The following is a 20,189-nucleotide window of genomic DNA, read 5'->3' as shown; positions in this document are numbered from 1 at the left end:
ACCCAAGTGGTTTATCATCATTATCATCATCGTGTGGAAATGCATCTCAGCCAAATCATCTAAACGCGTGATGTTGATGCTCAGTGTGGAGGGGGAGAAAACTCGGAGGTCTTGGAGACAAATCCACGCGACCACGGGGGGAGAGAGAGACACGCAAACTCCAAATGTACAGCAGCAGGCGTCAGGGTCGGGATCGAACCCACGACCTCCTGCACACCAGGCGAGGTAGTCAACATCTCCTAGCCACCGTGATGATGATGAGAGAGAGACACGCAAACTCCAAATACACAGCAGCAGGCGTCAGGGTCGGGATCGAACCCACGACCTCCTGCACACCAGGCGAGGTAGTCAATATCTCCTAGCCACCACGTGCATCTAACGATGTCACGTTTCTGCGACGTCGAGTTCTTCCCCCCCCCTCTCCATCTTGGGTGAGGATTGTCAGCCACCTTGAGTAGGGGGGTAGTGGGGGGGGGGGGAGCCGCTTGTTGATGACATCACGCCCGGTCCCCACGCTCGCGCCACCCTGAGCAAGATGGCGTCGCGAGGGGCGTCGCGCGTTGCCGTGGAGACGGCGCGACGCGGCCGCGGCGGCGGCGCGGGCGAATCTCGCGCGGCGGCGGCGGCGGCAGCGACTTCTCGCTGAGTCCACCTCAGTCAGGGTCCCTGAGTCCACCTGAGTCCACCTCAGTCAGGGTCCCTGAGTCCACCTGAGTCAGGGTCCCTGAGTCCACCTGAGTCCACCTCAGGAAGGGTCCCTGAGTCCACCTGAGTCCACCTCAGTCAGGGTCCCTGAGTCCACCTGAGTCAGGGTCCCTGAGTCCACCTGAGTCCACCTCAGGAAGGGTCCCTGAGTCCACCTGAGTCCACCTCAGTCAGGGTCCCTGAGTCCACCTGAGTCCACCTCAGTCAGGGTCCCTGAGTCCACCTGAGTCAGGGTCCCTGAGTCCACCTGAGTCCACCTCAGGAAGGGTCCCTGAGTCCACCTGAGTCCACCTCAGTCAGGGTCCCTGAGTCCACCTGAGTCCACCTCAGTCAGGGTCCCTGAGTCCACCTGAGTCAGGGTCCCTGAGTCCACCTGAGTCCACCTCAGGAAGGGTCCCTGAGTCCACCTGAGTCCACCTCAGTCAGGGTCCCTGAGTCCACCTGAGTCCACCTCAGTCAGGGTCCCTGAGTCCACCTGAGTCCACCTCAGTCAGGGTCCTTGAGTCCACCTGAGTCCACCTCAGTCAGGGTCCCTGAGTCCACCTGAGTCCACCTCAGGAAGGGTCCCTGAGTCGACCCGAGGCAGAGTCGACCCGAGGCAGAGTCGCTGAGTCGACCCGAATATCGCTGAGTCCACCTGAGTGAGTAAACCTGTGGCTACCTGCGTCTCTCTCCCCTCTCGCTCTCTCTTTTTTACGATCAGTGGAAACAAGAAGATTCTCGGTGTATTCGGCACTTTGCTTCGTTCATTATTTCGTATCTTTTTTTTTACTTTGCTTTATGTCAACCCCCACCTCTCGCTCGCTCTCTCTCTCGTTCTGCACGCCGCCCTTCTCGCTCTCCCCGTGTCTCTCTCCCCGTGTCTCTCTCCCCGTGTCTCTCTCCTGTCTCCCCGTGTCTCTCTCCCCGTGTCTCCCTCCCCGTGTCTCTCTCCTGTCTCCCCGTGTCTCTCTCCCCGTGTCTCCCTCCCCGTGTCTCTCCCCCCTGTCTCCCCGTATCTCTCCCCGTGTCTCTCTCCCCGTGTCTCCCTCCCCGTGTCTCTCCCCCCTGTCTCCCCGTGTCTCTCTCCCCGTGTCTCCCTCCCCGTGTCTCTCCCCCCTGTCTCCACGTGTCTCTCTCCCCGTGTCTCCCTCCCCGTGTCTCTCCCCCCTGTCTCCCCGTGTCTCTCTCCCCGTGTCTCCCTCCCCGTGTCTCTCTCCCCGTGTCTCCCTCCCCGTGTCTCTCTCCTGTCTCCCCGTGTCTCTCTTTTTTTTTTTTACGATCAGTGGAAACAAGAAGATGCTCGGTGTATTCGGCACTTTGTTTCGGTCATCATTTCGTAAATTTTTTTTTTTAAACTGGGCTTTATGTAGCCCTCGCTCGCTCTTTCGCTCACTCTCTCGCTCGCTCGCTCTCTCGCTCTCTCTCTCACTCGCTCTCTCTCTCGCCCCGTGTCTCTCTCCCCGTGTCTCCCTCCCCGTGTCTCTCCCCCCTGTCTCCCCGTATCTCTCCCAGTGTCTCTCTCCCCGTGTCTCCCTCCCCGTGTCTCTCCCCCCTGTCTCCCCGTGTCTCTCTCCCCGTGTCTCCCTCCCCGTGTCTCTCCCCCCTGTCTCCCCGTGTCTCTCTCCCCGTGTCTCCCTCCCCGTGTCTCTCCCCCCTGTCTCCCCGTGTCTCTCTCCCCTGTCTCCCTCCCCGTGTCTCTCCCCCCTGTCTCCCCGTGTCTCTCTCCCCGTGTCTCTCTCCTCTCTCTCCCTCCGTATCTCTCCCCTGTCTCCCCGTGTCTCTCTCCCCGTGTCTCCCTCCCCGTGTCTCTCCCCCCTGTCTCCCCGTGTCTCTCCCCCCTGTCTCCCCGTATCTCTCCCCGTGTCTCTCCCTCCGTATCTCTCCCCTGTCTCCCCGTGTCTCTCTCCCCGTGTCTCCCTCCCCGTGTCTCTCCCCCCTGTCTCCCCGTGTCTCTCCCCGTGTCTCTCTCCCCGTGTCTCTCTCCTCTGTCTCCCTCCGTATCTCTCCCCTGTCTCCCCGTGTCTCTCTCCCCGTGTCTCCCTCCCCGTGTCTCTCCCCCCTGTCTCCCCGTATCTCTCCCCGTGTCTCTCTCCCCGTGTCTCTCTCCCCCATGTCTCTCTTCCCCGTGTCTTTCTCCCCAGTGTCTCTCTCCCCGTGTGTCTCTCCCCGTGTCTCTCTCCCCCGTGTCTCCCCGTGTCTCTCTCCCCTGTCTCCCCGTGTCTCTCTGTGTCTCCCCGTGTCTCTCTCCCCGTGTCTCCCCGTGTCTTTCTCCCCGTGTCTCCCCGTGTCTCTCTCCCCTGTCTCCCCGTGTCTCTCTCCCCGTGTCTCTCTCCCCTCTCTCCCCGTGTCTCTGTGTCTCTCTGTGTCTCCCCGTGTCGCCCCGTGTCTCTCTCCCGTGTTTCTCTCCCCGTGTCTCTCTCATCTGTCTCCCCCTGTCTCTCTCCTCTATCTCCCCCTGTCTCCCCGTGTGTCTCTCCTCTCCCCGTGTCTCTCTCCCCGTGTCTCCTCTGTGTCCCCCTGTCTTTCTCCCCGTGTCTCTCTCCTCTATCTCCCCGTGTCTCTCCACTGTCTCCCCGTGTCTCTCTCCCCTGTCTCCCCGTGTCTCTCCCCTGTCTCCCCGTGTCTCTCCCCTATCTCCCCGTGTCTCTCTCCCCTGTCTTCCCGTGTCTCTCCCCGTGTCTCTCCCCTGTCTCCCCGTGTCTCTCTCCCCTGTCTCCCCGTGTCTCTCCCCTGCTTCCCCGTGTCTCTCCCCGTGTCTCTCTCCCCTGTCTCCGCGTGTCTCTCTCCCCTGTCTCCCCGTGTCTCTCTCCCCTGTCTCCCCGTGTCTTTCCCCGTGTCTCCCCCCTGTCTCCCTGTGTCTCTCCCCTGTCTCCCCGTGTCTCTCCCCTGTCTCTCTCCCCTGTCTCCCCGTGTCTTTCCCCGTGTCTCCCCCCTGTTTCCCTGTGTCTCTCCCCTGTCTCCCCGTGTCTCTCCCCTGTCTCCCCGTGTCTCCCCCCTGTCTCCCCTGTCTCCCCCCTGTCTCCCCGTGTCTCTCCCCGTGTCTCCCCCCTGTCTCCCCGTGTCTCCCCGTGTCTCTCCCCTGTCTCCCCCCTGTCTCCCCGTGTCTCCCCCTGTCTCTCCCCGTGTCTCCCCCCTGTCTCCCCATGTCTTCCCCCTGTTTCCCCGTGTCTCTCCCCTGTCTCCCCGTGTCTCCCCTGTCTCCCCCCTGTCTCCCCGTGTCTCCCCCCTGTCTCCCCCCTGTCTCCCCTGTCTCCCCCCTGTCTCCCCGTGTCTCTCCCCTGTCTCCCCCCTGTCTCCCCGTGTCTCCCCCTGTCTCCCCCCTGTCTCCCCTGTCTCCCCCCTGTCTCCCCGTGTCTCTCCCCTGTCTCCCCCCTGTCTCCCCGTGTCTCCCCCCTGTCTCCCCCCTGTCTCCCCTGTCTCCCCCCTGTCTCCCCGTGTCTCTCCCCTGTCTCCCCGTGTCTCCCCTGTCTCCCCCCTGTCTCCCCGTGTCTCTCCCCTGTCTCCCCCCTGTCTCCCCGTGTCTCCCACTGTCTCTCCCCGTGTCTCCCCCCTGTCTCCCCGTGTCTCCCCCCTGTCTCCCCGTGTCTCTCCCCTGTCTCCCCGTGTCTCCCCTGTCTTCCCCCTGTCTCCCCGTGTCTCCCCCCTGTCTCCCCGTGTCTCTCCCCGTGTCTCCCCCCTGTCTCCCCGTGTCTCTCCCCTGTCTCTCCCCTGTCTCCCCGTGTCTCTCCCCTGTCTCCCCGTGTCTCCCCCCTGTCTCCCCGTGTCTTTCCCCTGTCTCTCCCCTGTCTCCCCGTGTCTCTCCCCTGTCTCCCCTGTCTCCCCCCTGTCTCTTCGTGTCTCTCCCCTGTCTCCCCGTGTCTCCCCGTGTCTCTCCCCTGTCTCCCCGTGTCTCCCCCTGTCTCCCCGTGTCTCTCCCCTGTCTCCCCCCTGTCTCCCCCCTGTCTCCCCCCTGTCTCCCCGTGTCTCCCCGTGTCTCTCCCCTGTCTCCCCGTGTCTCTCCCCTGTCTCCCCGTGTCTCCCCGTGTCTCTCCCCTGTCTCCCCGTGTCTCCCCCCTGTCTCCCCGTGTCTCCCCCTGTCTCCCCCCTGTCTCCCCGTGTCTCCCCCCTGTCTCCCCGTGTCTCTCCCTGTCTCCCCGTGTCTCTCCCTGTCTCCCCCCTGTCTCCCCGTGTCTCTCCCCTGTCTCCCCGTGTCTCTCCCCTGTCTCCCCGTGTCTCCCCCCTGTCTCCCCGTGTCTCCCCCTGTCTCCCCCCTGTCTCCCCGTGTCTCCCCCCTGTCTCCCCGTGTCTCTCTGTGTCTCCCCGTGTCTCTCTCCCCGTGTTTCTCTCCCCGTGTTTCTCTCCCCGTGTCTCTCTCCCCGTGTCTCCTCTGTCTCCCTCTGTCTCTCTCCTCTGTCTCCCCCTGTCTCTCCCCTGTCTCCCCGTGTCTCTCTCCCCTGTCTCCCCCTGTCTCTCCCCTGTCTCCCCGTGTCTCTCTCCCCTGTCTCCCCGTGTCTCCCCCGAGACCCTGAGTCTCCCCGCTCTGTTGACGAACGTGTGCCGTGCAGAAGGCCCATTGACCGAAACGTCGCCTATTATATATTATTCAATGCGTTTTAAAGCCGCGGTTTTATTCTGTTAAATCAGTTTAATTACGCGTGGACTTTCGCGACCAATATTATCCAAAATAAAAGGGGGAGGGGATTTTTGGTGTTAGCCTAAATATAAATGCGTCTAGATGTAAAGCTTTCGTGACTGCAGCGATTCATATTTTTGGTTCTTTCGGTAAAGTCACGTAGAAGGGAAATAATAGAATAATAAATATATCAAACAATAAAAATTCTCACGACGTTTCGACTGCAACACAAGCAATCATCATCAGATGATTGCTTGTGTTGCAACTCTGATAATGATAATGATATGCACTGTCCTTGAAGTTGATTGGTCCACACCCGAGACAGCTTTTCTTAGAGCCTAGTCTCCATTGGTGTTGGACCAGATGACGCCAAAAGGCGTATCATTATCAGAGTTGTTTCTTTTTGTTTGCATTTTGACTGCTCGTGTTGTGGTTATTGCAAACATGATGCCTTGTATAAAGGTGTCAGTTTTTGTACCAGTTGAAAGGGTAAAAACCTACTACTATATTTTGCCACTGCTAAAGGAGATGTCTCATAGTGTAAATGCTTCACCCCGAGCTCTCAATACTCTGATAGTGCGCTGTCTTTGAGTTGTACGCCTTTTGGAGTCATCTGGTCCAACACCAATGGAGACTAGGCTCTAAGAAAAGCTGTCTCGGGTGTGGACCAATCAACTTCAAGGACAGTGCATATCATTATCATCATCAGAGTTGTTTCTTTTTGTTTGCATTTTGACTGCTTGTGTTGTGGTTATTGCAAACATGATGCCTTGTATAAAGGTGTCAGTTTTTGTACCAGTTGAAAGGGTAAAAACCTAACCTATTACTATATTTTGCAACTGGTAAAGGAGATGTCTCATAGTGTAAAATCATTGTCGTTAAGCCCCTCCACCACCTGACCAGATTGTCACCGATGTATTGTTCAGATTGTGACCGTTAAAGTTCAAGCCCCTTCCTTGCCAGTAACATTCGAGGTAATCAAACCCTCTATAAATGTATGTTACCCTGTGGGAATCCGTGTACCCAATGTCATCCTATGGAAATGAGTTTTCCCCATGGGTTGACTGATTCCATCATCATCCATCCCTCCATGCGGGGCGGATAAAGCAATCACCACTTTGTGTGGAAGTCACCAGCAGTTGTCATCTAGAGAGACTTCCCTACCCCCCGTCATAGCAACGTGGAGTTTCCCACTAACTGGCTCTGGAAGGGCTGTAAACATTTCAGTGTTGGTTGATTTGAGCCAGGAACTCACACTTTGGCTTTTAATCTGACGTCACTCGCCACCGATCTTGGCCGTGGCCAGGAATCAAACTCGGACAGTCGGGTTCAGAGTGTTGTATGCTGCTAACCGCTGCGCCACCGTTCCCCCCCCCCCCAACACCGTCTTGTGTGACACTCGACAAGGAGTGGAGCGAGAGACGTGGAGCGAGAGACGTGGAGCTCTTGAGTCGTGGAGCTCTTGAGTCGTGGAGCTCTTGAGTCGTGGAGCTCTTGAGTCGTGGAGCTCTTGAGTCGTGGAGCTCGAGTCGTGGAGCTCTTGAGACGGAGGCCTCGTAGCCGCTCGCTACAACCAGCCGCGACTCGGCTGCCAAGGAGGAAGTGCGGCCAACGTGTGGTGAGATCGCACACGCGGAACACACACGCGTGGTACACACACACACGTGGTACGCACACGCACGCGGTACACACGGTACACACACACACGGTACACACGCACACGCGGTACACACGCACGCAGTACACACACACAAGGAACACGCGGTACGCACACATGCGCAATACACTGACACACAGAACACCGCAGTATACCGATGCATGGAACACACTGACGCGCTGATACACGGTACACACACACACGGAACACACACACGGGAAACACTCGCAAGCGGAACACACTGACACGCTGACACGCGGAACACACACGCTCGGTACGCACACACTCGGTACGCACACACTCGGTACGCACACACACGCAATACACTGGCACACAGAACACCGCATTACACCGATGCATGGAACACACTGACGCGCTGATATACGGTACGCACACACGCGGAACACACTCTCACACACAGAACATCGCAGTACACACGCGAAACACTGATGCACGGAACACACTGACGCGGTGATACACGGTACGCACACACGCGGCACATACTAACACACTAACACAAGGACAGCACTAACACACTGACACACAGCACACACACACGCGGCACATACTAACACACTAACACACTATCACACTAACACACTGACACACAGCACACACACACGCGGCACATACTAACACACTAACACACTATCACACTAACACACTGACACACAGCACACACACACGCGGCACATACTAACACACTAACACACTATCACACTAACACACTGACACACAGCACACACACACGCGGCACATACTAACACACTAACACACTATCACACTAACACACTGACACACAGCACACACACACGCGGCACATACTAACACACTAACACAAGGACAGCACTAACACACTGACACACAGCACACACACACGCGGCACATGCTAACACACTAACACACGAACAGCACTAACACACTGACACACAGCACACACACACGCGGCACATACTAACACACTAACACACGAACAGCACTAACACACTGACACACAGCACACACACACGCAGAGCACACTGACACGTGGTACGCACACACGCGGCACATACTAACACACTAACACACTGACACACAGCACACACGCAGAACACACTGAAACGCGGTACACACACACGCGGAACACACTGACACGCAAAACACTGCAGTACACACACACGTGTGGAGCACACTGACACATGGAATGCACTGACACGTAGCACACACACACACGAGGAACACACTCTGAGGCGCTGACGCACGCCGACACGCCGACACGCGCGGCACACGCAGACAATCTTCCCATTCTCACTGCGTGTCACATGACTGGGACGCAGTGACATTCGCAGTGAAGCAGCTGCTGCTGTATGTGTGCCGTTTCGTTTAGTTTTTAGTTTAGTTTAATGGTGTGGGTGCCACTGCACGGGCATTCCACTCTGTATGTGTGCCGTTTCGTTTAGTTTTTAGTTTAGTTTAATGGTGTGGGTGCCACTGCACGGGCATTCCACTCTGTATGTGTGCCGTTTCGTTTAGTTTTTAGTTTAGTTTAATGGTGTGGGTGCCACTGCACGGGCATTCCACTCTGTATGTGTGCCGTTTCGTTTAGTTTTTAGTTTAGTTTAATGGTGTGGGTGCCACTGCACGGGCATTCCACTCTGTATGTGTGCCGTTTCGTTTAGTTTTTAGTTTAGTTTAATGGTGTGGGTGCCACTGCACGGGCATTCCACTCTGTATGTGTGCCGTTTCGTTTAGTTTTTAGTTTAGTTTAATGGTGTGGGTGCCACTGCACGGGCATTCCACTCTGTATGTGTGCCGTTTCGTTTAGTTTTTAGTTTAGTTTAATGGTGTGGGTGCCACTGCACGGGCATTCCACTCTGTATGTGTGCCGTTTCGTTTAGTTTTTAGTTTAGTTTAATGGTGTGGGTGCCACTGCACGGGCATTCCACTCTGTATGTGTGCCGTTTCGTTTAGTTTTTAGTTTAGTTTAATGGTGTGGGTGCCACTGCACGGGCATTCCACTCTGTATGTGTGCCGTTTCGTTTAGTTTTTAGTTTAGTTTAATGGTGTGGGTGCCACTGCACGGGCATTCCACTCTGTATGTGTGCCGTTTCGTTTAGTTTTTAGTTTAGTTTAATGGTGTGGGTGCCGTTGCCACGGCCAATCCACTCTATCGACTTCCTACAGACGCTGCAGCCGTGCCAGTGATGATGACACTCATCTTAGCGCTGTCGCAGTGTTTCCTCGTGCTGCTGTGACGGTGGGAGTCGGGCAGCGCTGAGTACACGGTGCTGTGAGTGTGCGGTGCGTTATCGCAGTGTCTCTGAGTGGTGAGTGACAGTGGGAGTCTGGGGCGGTGCTGTGAGTGCACGGTGCGTTATCGCAGTGTCTCCGAGTGGTGAGTGACAGTGGGAGTCTGGGGCGGTGCTGTGAGTGTGCGGTGCTGTGAGTGCACGGTGCGTTTTCGCAGTGTCTCCGAGTGGTGAGTGACAGTGGGAGTCTGGGGCGGTGCTGTGAGTACACGGTGCGTTATCGCAGTGTCTCCGAGTGGTGAGTGACAGTGGGAGTCTGGGGCGGTGCTGTGAGTGTGCGGTGCTGTGAGTGCACGGTGCGTTTTCGCAGTGTCTCCGAGTGGTGAGTGACAGTGGGAGTCTGGGGCGGTGCTGTGAGTACACGGTGCGTTATCGCAGTGTCTCCGAGTGGTGAGTGACAGTGGGAGTCTGGGGCGGTGCTGTGAGTACACGGTGCGTTATCGCAGTGTCTCCGAGTGGTGAGTGACAGTGGGAGTCTGGGGCGGTGCTGTGAGTGCACGGTGCGTTATCGCAGTGTCTCTGAGTGGTGAGTGACAGTGGGAGTCTGGGGCGGTGCTGTGAGTGTGCGGTGCTGTGAGTGCACGGTGCGTTATCGCAGTGTCTCCGAGTGGTGAATCATTGTGGAAGTCTGACCCGAATATCGCTGAGTCCACCTGAGTGAGTAAACCTGTGGCTACCTGCGTCTCTCTCCCCTCTCGCTCTCTCTTTTTTACGATCAGTGGAAACAAGAAGATTCTCGGTGTATTCGGCACTTTGCTTCGTTCATTATTTCGTATCTTTTTTTTTACTTTGCTTTATGTCAACCCCCACCTCTCGCTCGCTCTCTCTCTCGTTCTGCACGCCGCCCTTCTCGCTCTCCCCGTGTCTCTCTCCCCGTGTCTCTCTCCCCGTGTCTCTCTCCTGTCTCCCCGTGTCTCTCTCCCCGTGTCTCCCTCCCCGTGTCTCTCTCCTGTCTCCCCGTGTCTCTCTCCCCGTGTCTCTCTCCCCGTGTCTCTCTCCTGTCTCCCCGTGTCTCTCTCCCCGTGTCTCCCTCCCCGTGTCTCTCTCCTGTCTCCCCGTGTCTCTCTCCCCGTGTCTCCCTCCCCGTGTCTCTCCCCCCTGTCTCCCCGTATCTCTCCCCGTGTCTCCCTCCCCGTGTCTCTCCCCCCTGTCTCCCCGTGTCTCTCTCCCCGTGTCTCCCTCCCCGTGTCTCTCCCCCTGTCTCCCCGTGTCTCTCTCCCCGTGTCTCTCTCCCCGTGTCTCTCTCCTGTCTCCCCGTGTCTCTCTCCCCGTGTCTCCCTCCCCGTGTCTCTCTCCTGTCTCCCCGTGTCTCTCTCCCCGTGTCTCCCTCCCCGTGTCTCTCCCCCCTGTCTCCCCGTATCTCTCCCCGTGTCTCTCTCCCCGTGTCTCCCTCCCCGTGTCTCTCCCCCCTGTCTCCCCGTGTCTCTCTCCCCGTGTCTCCCTCCCCGTGTCTCTCCCCCCTGTCTCCCCGTGTCTCTCTCCCCGTGTCTCCCTCCCCGTGTCTCTCCCCCCTGTCTCCCCGTGTCTCTCTCCCCGTGTCTCCCTCCCCGTGTCTCTCCCCCCTGTATCCCCGTGTCTCTCTCCCCGTGTCTCTCTCCTCTCTCTCCCTCCGTATCTCTCCCCTGTCTCCCCGTGTCTCTCTCCCCGTGTCTCCCTCCCCGTGTCTCTCCCCCCTGTCTCCCCGTGTCTCTCTCCCCGTGTCTCTCTCCTCTCTCTCCCTCCGTATCTCTCCCCTGTCTCCCCGTGTCTCTCTCCCCGTGTCTCCCTCCCCGTGTCTCTCCCCCCTGTCTCCCCATATCTCTCCCTCCGTATCTCTCCCCTGTCTCCCCGTGTCTCTCTCCCCGTGTCTCCCTCCCCGTGTCTCTCCCCCCTGTCTCCCCGTATCTCTCCCCGTGTCTCTCTCCCCGTGTCTCTCTCCTCTGTCTCCCTCCGTATCTCTCCCCTGTCTCCCCGTGTCTCTCTCCCCGTGTCTCCCTCCCCGTGTCTCTCCCCCCTGTCTCCCCGTATCTCTCCCCGTGTCTCTCTCCCCGTGTCTCTCTCCTCTGTCTCCCTCCGTATCTCTCCCCTGTCTCCCCGTGTCTCTCTCCCCGTGTCTCCCTCCCCGTGTCTCTCCCCCCTGTCTCCCCGTATCTCTCCCCGTGTCTCTCTCCCCGTGTCTCTCTCCTCTATCTCCCTCCGTATCTCTCCCCTGTCTCCCCGTGTCTCTCTCCCCGTGTCTCCCTCCCCGTGTCTCTCCCCCCTGTCTCCCCGTGTCTCTCTCCCCGTGTCTCTCTCCCCGTGTCTCTCTCCCCGTGTCTATCTCCCCGTGTCTCCCTCCCCGTGTCTCCCTCCCCGTGTCTCCCTCCCCGTGTCTCTCCCCCCTGTCTCCCCGTGTCTCTCTCTCACCGTGTCTCTCTCTCCCCGTATCTCTCTCCCCGTGTCTCCCTCCCCGTGTCTCCCTCCCCGTGTCTCTCCCCCCTGTCTCCCCGTATCTCTCCCCGTGTCTCTCTCCCCATGTCTCCCTCCCCGTGTCTCCCTCCCCGTGTCTCCCTCCCCGTGTCTCCCTCCCCGTGTCTCTCCCCCCTGTCTCCCCGTATCTCTCCCCGTGTCTCCCTCCCCGTGTCTCTCCCCCCTGTCTCCCCGTGTCTATCTCCCCGTGTCTCCCTCCCCGTGTCTCTTCCCCCTGTCTCCCCGTGTCTCTCTCCCCCGTGTCGCCCCGTGTCTCTCCCCCCGTGTCTCCCCCTGTCTCCCCGTGTCTCCCCCTGTCTCCCCGTGTCTATCTCCCCGTGTCTCCCTCCCCGTGTCTCTCCCCCCTGTCTCCCCGTGTCTCCCCCTGTCTCCCCGTGTCTCTCTCTCCCCGTATCTCTCTCCCCGTGTCTCTCTCCCCGTGTCTCCCTCCCCGTGTCTCCCTCCCCGTGTCTCTCCCCCCTGTCTCCCCGTGTCTCTCTCCCCCGTGTCTCTCTCCCCTTGTCTCTCTCCCCGTGTCTCTCTCCCGGTGTATCTCCCGTGTCTCCCCGTGTCTCTCCGTGTCTCTCTCCCCGTGTCTCTCCCCCGTGTCTCTCCCCCCGTGTCTCTCTCCCCTGTCTCCCCGTGTCTCTCTCCCCGTGTCTCTCCCCCCACGTCTCTCTCCCCCATGTCTCTCTTCCCCGTGTCTTTCTCCCCAGTGTCTCTCTCCCCGTGTGTCTCTCCCCGTGTCTCTCTCCCCCGTGTCTCCCCGTGTCTCTCTCCCCTGTCTCTCTCCCCTGTCTCCCCGTGTCTCTCTGTGTCTCCCCGTGTCTCTCTCCCCGTGTCTCCCCGTGTCTCCCCGTGTCTCCCCGTGTCTTTCTCCCCGTGTCTCCCCGTGTCTCTCTCCCCTGTCTCCCCGTGTCTCTCTCCCCGTGTCTCTCTCCCCTCTCTCCCCGTGTCTCTGTGTCTCTCTGTGTCTCCCCGTGTCTCTCTCCCGTGTTTCTCTCCCCGTGTCTCTCTCATCTGTCTCCCCCTGTCTCTCTCTATCTCCCCCTGTCTCCCCGTGTGTCTCTCCTCTCCCCGTGTCTCTCTCCCCGTGTCTCCTCTGTGTCCCCCTGTCTTTCTCCCCGTGTCTCTCTCCTCTATCTCCCCGTGTCTCTCCCCTGTCTCCCCGTGTCTCTCTCCCCTGTCTCTCCTCTGTCTCCCCGTGTCTCTCCCCTGTCTCCCCGTGTCTCTCTCCCCTGTCTCCCCGTGTCTCTCCCCTGCTTCCCCGTGTCTCTCCCCGTGTCTCTCTCCCCTGTCTCCGCGTGTCTCTCTCCCCTGTCTCCCCGTGTCTCTCTCCCCTGTCTCCCCGTGTCTTTCCCCGTGTCTCCCCCCTGTATCCCTGTGTCTCTCCCCTGTCTCCCCGTGTCTCTCCCCTGTCTCTCTCCCCTGTCTCCCCGTGTCTCTCCCCGTGTCTCCCCCCTGTTTCCCTGTGTCTCTCCCCTGTCTCCCCGTGTCTCTCCCCTGTCTCCCCGTGTCTCCCCCCTGTCTCCCTTGTCTCCCCCCTGTCTCCCCGTGTCTCCCCCTGTCTCTCCCCGTGTCTCCCCCCTGTCTCCCCGTGTCTCCCCGTGTCTCTCCCCTGTCTCCCCCCTGTCTCCCCGTGTCTCCCCCTGTCTCTCCCCGTGTCTCCCCCCTGTCTCCCCATGTCTCTCCCCTGTCTCCCCGTGTCTCCCCCTGTCTCTCCCCGTGTCTCCCCGTGTCTCCCCCTGTCTCTCCCCGTGTCTCCCCCCTGTCTCCCCATGTCTCTCCCCTGTCTCCCCGTGTCTCCCCTGTCTCCCCCCTGTCTCCCCGTGTCTCCCCCCTGTCTCCCCGTGTCTCTCCCCGTGTCTCCCCCCTGTCTCCCCGTGTCTCTCCCCTGTCTCTCCCCTGTCTCCCCGTGTCTCTCCCCTGTCTCCCCGTGTCTCCCCCCTGTCTCCCCGTGTCTCTCCCCTGTCTCTCCCCTGTCTTCCCGTGTCTCTCCCCTGTCTCCCCTGTCTCCCCCCTGTCTCCCCGTGTCTCTCCCCTGTCTCCCCGTGTCTCTCCCCGTGTCTCCCCCCTGTCTCCCCGTGTCTCCCCGTGTCTCTCCCCTGTCTCCCCGTGTCTCTCCCCTGTCTCCCCGTGTCTCCCCCTGTCTCCCCCCTGTCTCCCCGTGTCTCCCCCCTGTCTCCCCGTGTCTCTCCCTGTCTCCCCGTGTCTCTCCCTGTCTCCCCCCTGTCTCCCCGTGTCTCTCCCCGTGTCTCCCCCTGTCTCCCCGTGTCTCTCCCCTGTCTCCCCGTGTCTCTCCCCTGTCTCCCCGTGTCTCCCCCCTGTCTCCCCGTGTCTCCCCCTGTCTCCCCCCTGTCTCCCCGTGTCTCTCCCCTGTCTCCCCGTGTCTCCCCCTGTCTCCCCGTGTCTCCCCCTGTCTCCCCGTGTCTCTCCCCTGTCTCCCCGTGTCTCTCCCCTGTCTGTGACCGTTAAAGTTCAAGCCCCTTCCTTGCCAGTAACATTCGAGGTAATCAAACCCTCTATAAATGTATGTTACCCTGTGGGAATCCGTGTACCCCATGTCACCCTATGGAAATGAGTTTTCCCCATGGGTTGACTGATTCCATCATCATTCATCCCTCCATGCGGGGCGGATAAAGCAATCACCACTTTGTGTGGAAGTCACCAGCAGTTGTCATCTAGAGAGACTTCCCTACCCCCCGTCATAGCAACGTGGAGTTTCCCACTAGCTGGCTCTGGAAGGGCTGTAAACATTTCAGTGTTGGTTGATTTGAGCCAGGAACTCACACTTTGGCTTTTAATCTGACGTCACTCGCCACCGATCTTGGCCGTGGCCAGGAATCAAACTCGGACAGTCGGGTTCAGAGTGTTGTATGCTGCTAACCGCTGCGCCACCGTTCCCCCCCCCCCCAACACCGTCTTGTGTGACGCTCGACAAGGAGTGGAGCGAGAGACGTGGAGCTCTTGAGTCGTGGAGCTCTTGAGACGGAGGCCTCGTAGCCGCTCGCTACAACCATCCGCGACTCGGCTGCCAAAGAGGAAGTGCGGCCAACGTGTGGTGAGATCGCACACGCGGAACACACACACGTGGTACACACACACACGTGGTACGCACACGCACGCGGTACACACGGTACACACACACACGGTACACACGCACACGCGGTACACACGCACGCAGTACACACACACAAGGAACACGCGGTACGCACACATGCGCAATACACTGACACACAGAACACCGCAGTACACCGATGCATGGAACACACTGACGCGCTGATACACGGTACACACACACACACGGAACACACACGCACGCGGTACGCACACACGGAACACACACACTCGGTACGCACACACTCGGTACGCACACACACGCAATACACTGGCACACAGAACACCGCATTACACCGATGCATGGAACACACTGACGCGCTGATATACGGTACGCACACACGCGGAACACACTCTCACACACAGAACATCGCAGTACACACGCGAAACACTGATGCACGGAACACACTGACGCGGTGATACACGGTACGCACACACGCGGCACATACTAACACACTAACACAAGGACAGCACTAACACACTGACACACAGCACACACACACGCGGCACATACTAACACACTAACACACTATCACACTAACACACTGACACACAGCACACACACACGCGGCACATACTAACACACTAACACACTATCACACTAACACACTGACACACAGCACACACACACGCGGCACATACTAACACACTAACACACTATCACACTAACACACTGACACACAGCACACACACACGCGGCACATACTAACACACTAACACACTATCACACTAACACACTGACACACAGCACACACACACGCGGCACATACTAACACACTAACACAAGGACAGCACTAACACACTGACACACAGCACACACACACGCGGCACATGCTAACACACTAACACACGAACAGCACTAACACACTGACACACAGCACACACACACGCGGCACATACTAACACACTAACACACGAACAGCACTAACACACTGACACACAGCACACACACACGCAGAGCACACTGACACGTGGTACGCACACACGCGGCACATACTAACACACTAACACACTGACACACAGCACACACGCAGAACACACTGAAACGCGGTACACACACACGCGGAACACACTGACACGCAAAACACTGCAGTACACACACACGTGTGGAGCACACTGACACATGGAATGCACTGACACGTAGCACACACACACACGAGGAACACACTCTGAGGCGCTGACGCACGCCGACACGCCGACATGCGCGGCACACGCAGACAATCTTCCCATTCTCACTGCGTGTCACATGACTGGGACGCAGTGACATTCGCAGTGAAGCAGCTGCTGCTGTATGTGTGCCGTTTCGTTTAGTTTTTAGTTTAGTTTAATGGTGTGGGTGCCACTGCACGGGCATTCCACTCTGTATGTGTGCCGTTTCGTTTAGTTTTTAGTTTAGTTTAATGGTGTGGGTGCCACTGCACGGGCATTCCACTCTGTATGTGTGCCGTTTCGTTTAGTTTTTAGTTTAGTTTAATGGTGTGGGTGCCACTGCACGGGCATTCCACTCTGTATGTGTGCCGTTTCGTTTAGTTTTTAGTTTAGTTTAATGGTGTGGGTGCCACTGCACGGGCATTCCACTCTGTATGTGTGCCGTTTCGTTTAGTTTTTAGTTTAGTTTAATGGTGTGGGTGCCACTGCACTGGCATTCCACTCTGTATGTGTGCCGTTTCGTTTAGTTTTTAGTTTAGTTTAATGGTGTGGGTGCCGTTGCCACGGCCAATCCACTCTATCGACTTCCTACAGACGCTGCAGCCGTGCCAGTGATGATGACACTCATCTTAGCGCTGTCGCAGTGTCTCCGAGTGGTGAGTGACAGTGGGAGTCTGGGGCGGTGCTGTGAGTGTGCGGTGCTGTGAGTACACGGTGCGTTATCGCAGTGTCTCCGAGTGGTGAGTGACAGTGGGAGTCTGGGACGGTGCTGTGAGTGCACGGTGCGTTATCGCAGTGTCTCCGAGTGGTGAGTGACAGTGGGAGTCTGGGGCGGTGCTGTGAGTGCACGGTGCGTTATCGCAGTGTCTCTGAGTGGTGAGTGACAGTGGGAGTCTGGGGCGGTGCTGTGAGTGTGCGGTGCTGTGAGTACACGGTGCGTTATCGCAGTGTCTCCGAGTGGTGAGTGACAGTGGGAGTCTGGGGCGGTGCTGTGAGTGCGCGGTGCGTTATCGCAGTGTCTCCGAGTGATGAGTGACAGTGGGAGTCTGGGGCGGTGCTGTGAGTGCACGGTGCGTTATCGCAGTGTCTCCGAGTGATGAGTGACAGTGGGAGTCTGGGGCGGTGCTGTGAGTACACGGTGCGTTATCGCAGTGTCTCCGAGTGGTGAGTGACAGTGGGAGTCTGGGGCGGTGCTGTGAGTGCGCGGTGCGTTATCGCAGTGTCTCCGAGTGGTGAGTGACAGTGGGAGTCTGGGGCGGTGCTGTGAGTGCGCGGTGCGTTATCGCAGTGTCTCCGAGTGGTGAGTGACAGTGGGAGTCTGGGGCGGTGCTGTGAGTACACGGTGCGTTATCGCAGTGTCTCCGAGTGGTGAGTGACAGTGGGAGTCTGGGGCGGTGCTGTGAGTGCACGGTGCGTTATCGCAGTGTCTCCGAGTGGTGAGTGACAGTGGGAGTCTGGGGCGGTGCTGTGAGTGCGCGGTGCGTTATCGCAGTGTCTCCGAGTGATGAGTGACAGTGGGAGTCTGGGGCGGTGCTGTGAGTACACGGTGCGTTATCGCAGTGTCTCCGAGTGGTGAGTGACAGTGGGAGTCTGGGGCGGTGCTGTGAGTGCGCGGTGCGTTATCGCAGTGTCTCCGAGTGATGAGTGACAGTGGGAGTCTGGGGCGGTGCTGTGAGTGCACGGTGCGTTATCGCAGTGTCTCCGAGTGGTGAGTGACAGTGGGAGTCTGGGGCGGTGCTGTGAGTGCACGGTGCGTTATCGCAGTGTCTCTGAGTGGTGAGTGACAGTGGGAGTCTGGGGCGGTGCTGTGAGTGTGCGGTGCTGTGAGTACACGGTGCGTTATCGCAGTGTCTCTGAGTGGTGAGTGACAGTGGGAGTCTGGGGCGGTGCTGTGAGTGCACGGTGCGTTATCGCAGTGTCTACTAGTGGTGAGTGACAGTGGGAGTCTGGGGCAGTGCTGTGAGTGTGCAGTGCTGTGAGTACACGGTGCGTTATCGCAGTGTCTATTCGTGGTGAGTGATCGTGGGAGTCTAGGGCGGTGCTGTGAGTGCACGGTGCGTTATCGCAGTGTCTCCGAGTGGTGAGTGACAGTGGGAGTCTGGGGCGGTGCTGTGAGTGTGCGGTGCTGTGAGTGCACGGTGCGTTATCGCAGTGTCTCTGAGTGGTGAGTGACAGTGGGAGTCTGGGGCGGTGCTGTGAGTGCACGGTGCGTTATCGCAGTGTCTACTAGTGGTGAGTGACAGTGGGAGTCTGGGGCAGTGCTGTGAGTGTGCAGTGCTGTGAGTACACGGTGCGTTATCGCAGTGTCTATTCGTGGTGAGTGATCGTGGGAGTCTAGGGCGGTGCTGTGAGTGCACGGTGCGTTATCGCAGTGTCTCCGAGTGGTGAGTGACAGTGGGAGTCTGGGGCGGTGCTGTGAGTGTGCGGTGCTGTGAGTACACGGTGCGTTATCGCAGTGTCTCTGAGTGGTGAGTGACAGTGGGAGTCTAGGGCGGTGCTGTGAGTGCACGGTGCGTTATCGCAGTGTCTCTGAGTGGTGAGTGACAGTGGGAGTCTAGGGCGGTGCTGTGAGTGCACGGTGCGTTATCGCAGTGTCTCCGAGTGGTGAGTGACAGTGGGAGTCTGGGGCGGTGCTGTGAGTGCACGGTGCGTTATCGCAGTGTCTCTGAGTGGTGAGTGACAGTGGGAGTCTGGGACGGTGCTGTGAGTACACGGTGCGTTATCGCAGTGTCTCTGAGTGGTGAGTGACAGTGGGAGTCTGGGGCGGTGCTGTGAGTGTGCGGTGCTGTGAGTGCACGGTGCGTTATCGCAGTGTCTCCGAGTGGTGAGTGACAGTGGGAGTCTGGGGCGGTGCTGTGAGTGTGCGGTGCTGTGAGTGCACGGTGCGTTATCGCAGTGTCTCCGAGTGGTGAGTGACAGTGGGAGTCTGGGGCGGTGCTGTGAGTGTGCGGTGCTGTGAGTGTGCGGTGCGTTATCGCAGTGTCTCCGAGTGGTGAGTGACAGTGGGAGTCTGGGGCGGTGCTGTGAGTGCACGGTGCGTTATCGCAGTGTCTCCGAGTGGTGAGTGACAGTGGGAGTCTGGGGCGGTGCTGTGAGTACACGGTGCGTTATCGCAGTGTCTCTGAGTGGTGAGTGACAGTGGGAGTCTGGGGCGGTGCTGTGAGTGTGCGGTGCTGTGAGTGCACGGTGCGTTATCGCAGTGTCTCCGAGTGGTGAATCATTGTGGGAGTCTGGGGCGGTGTTGTGAGTGTGCGGTGCGCTGCACTGCTGGTGAGATAGGGAAGTGAATGCGGTGTTGGTAACGCGTCGAGTGTGACACAAGCACCGGTATTGATCCGTGACACGGGCCGCTGCCCGCGTCCCCGTGTGTCCCCACGCGTCTCCGTGTGTCCCCACGCGTCCTCTGATGTGTCTCCGTGAGACTCGGCGCGTCGCCGCGAGTCTCCGTGTGTCTCCGTGTCCACTTGTGCCTTCCTTTGTGTGCCCTCCCATGTCACGATATGTCATCCTGTGTCTCTCTATGTTTCCTAGATTCTCCCCGTGTCCCTCTGTATGTCTCTGTGTTCCCCTGTGCCTCCCTCTAGCCCCCTGTGTGCCCTAAAATCTCTCCGTATCTCCCTGTATCCTTGTGGCTCCCTCTGCCTCCGTCTATCCCCGTGTCTCTCTGTGTCCCCTTGTCCCCCTGCTGTCTCCTGCCGTATCTCAACTCGTTCTGTCAGTCCTCTCGATATGAAAACGCTCCGCAAGGGAAGACGTCCAAACATCTCAGTGCAGGACCCTCCTTGGGAAGCGTCTTGAGACTCGATTAATCTTTGCTCGATAAACAACTCTCTTGATCAATCTTGCTTTCGAAATGCATTCTTGTGCCTCCGTGTCTCCGTGTGTCTCTGGTTTCAGCAGCACCAGCACTTGCAGAAGCACCACCAGCAGTAGCAGCAGCAGCACCAGCAGCATCAGCAGCAGTAGCATCAGCAGCACCAGCAGCATCAACAGCAGCAAAAACAGCATCAGCAGTAGCATCAGCAGCATCAGCAGCATCACCAGCACTTGCAGAAGCACCACCAGCAGCATCAGCAGCAGTAGCATCAGCAGCACCAGCAGCATCAACAGCAGCAAAGACAGCATCAGCAGGAGCATCAGCAGCATCAGCAGCAGTAGCATCAGCAACACCAGCAGCATCAACAGCAGCAAAGACAGCATCAGCAGCAGCAAAGACAGCATCAGCAGCAGTAGCATCAGCAACACCAGCAGC

General features: G+C 58.5%; 1 long non-coding RNA gene across 1 annotated transcript; it reads left to right on the top strand.

Annotated features, from left to right (window-relative positions):
• Positions 1 to 1,027: 1,027 nt before the first annotated feature.
• LOC144740509 (uncharacterized) lies at positions 1,028 to 19,886 on the top strand. Its single transcript, XR_013589651.1, has 3 exons — positions 1,028 to 1,346; positions 14,614 to 14,732; positions 19,835 to 19,886. It is a non-coding gene; the product is annotated as an uncharacterized LOC144740509 (long non-coding RNA).
• Positions 19,887 to 20,189: the final 303 nt, after the last annotated feature.

The sequence above is a fragment of the Lampetra planeri genome, unplaced genomic scaffold (genome assembly GCF_965212315.1).
Source record: "Lampetra planeri unplaced genomic scaffold, kcLamPlan1.2.h2 scaffold_223, whole genome shotgun sequence".
In the NCBI taxonomy this organism is placed as follows: Eukaryota; Metazoa; Chordata; class Hyperoartia; order Petromyzontiformes; family Petromyzontidae; genus Lampetra; species Lampetra planeri.
The sequence above is the reverse complement of the archived record's forward strand: the minus strand, read 5'-3'. Positions and strand labels throughout refer to the sequence as shown.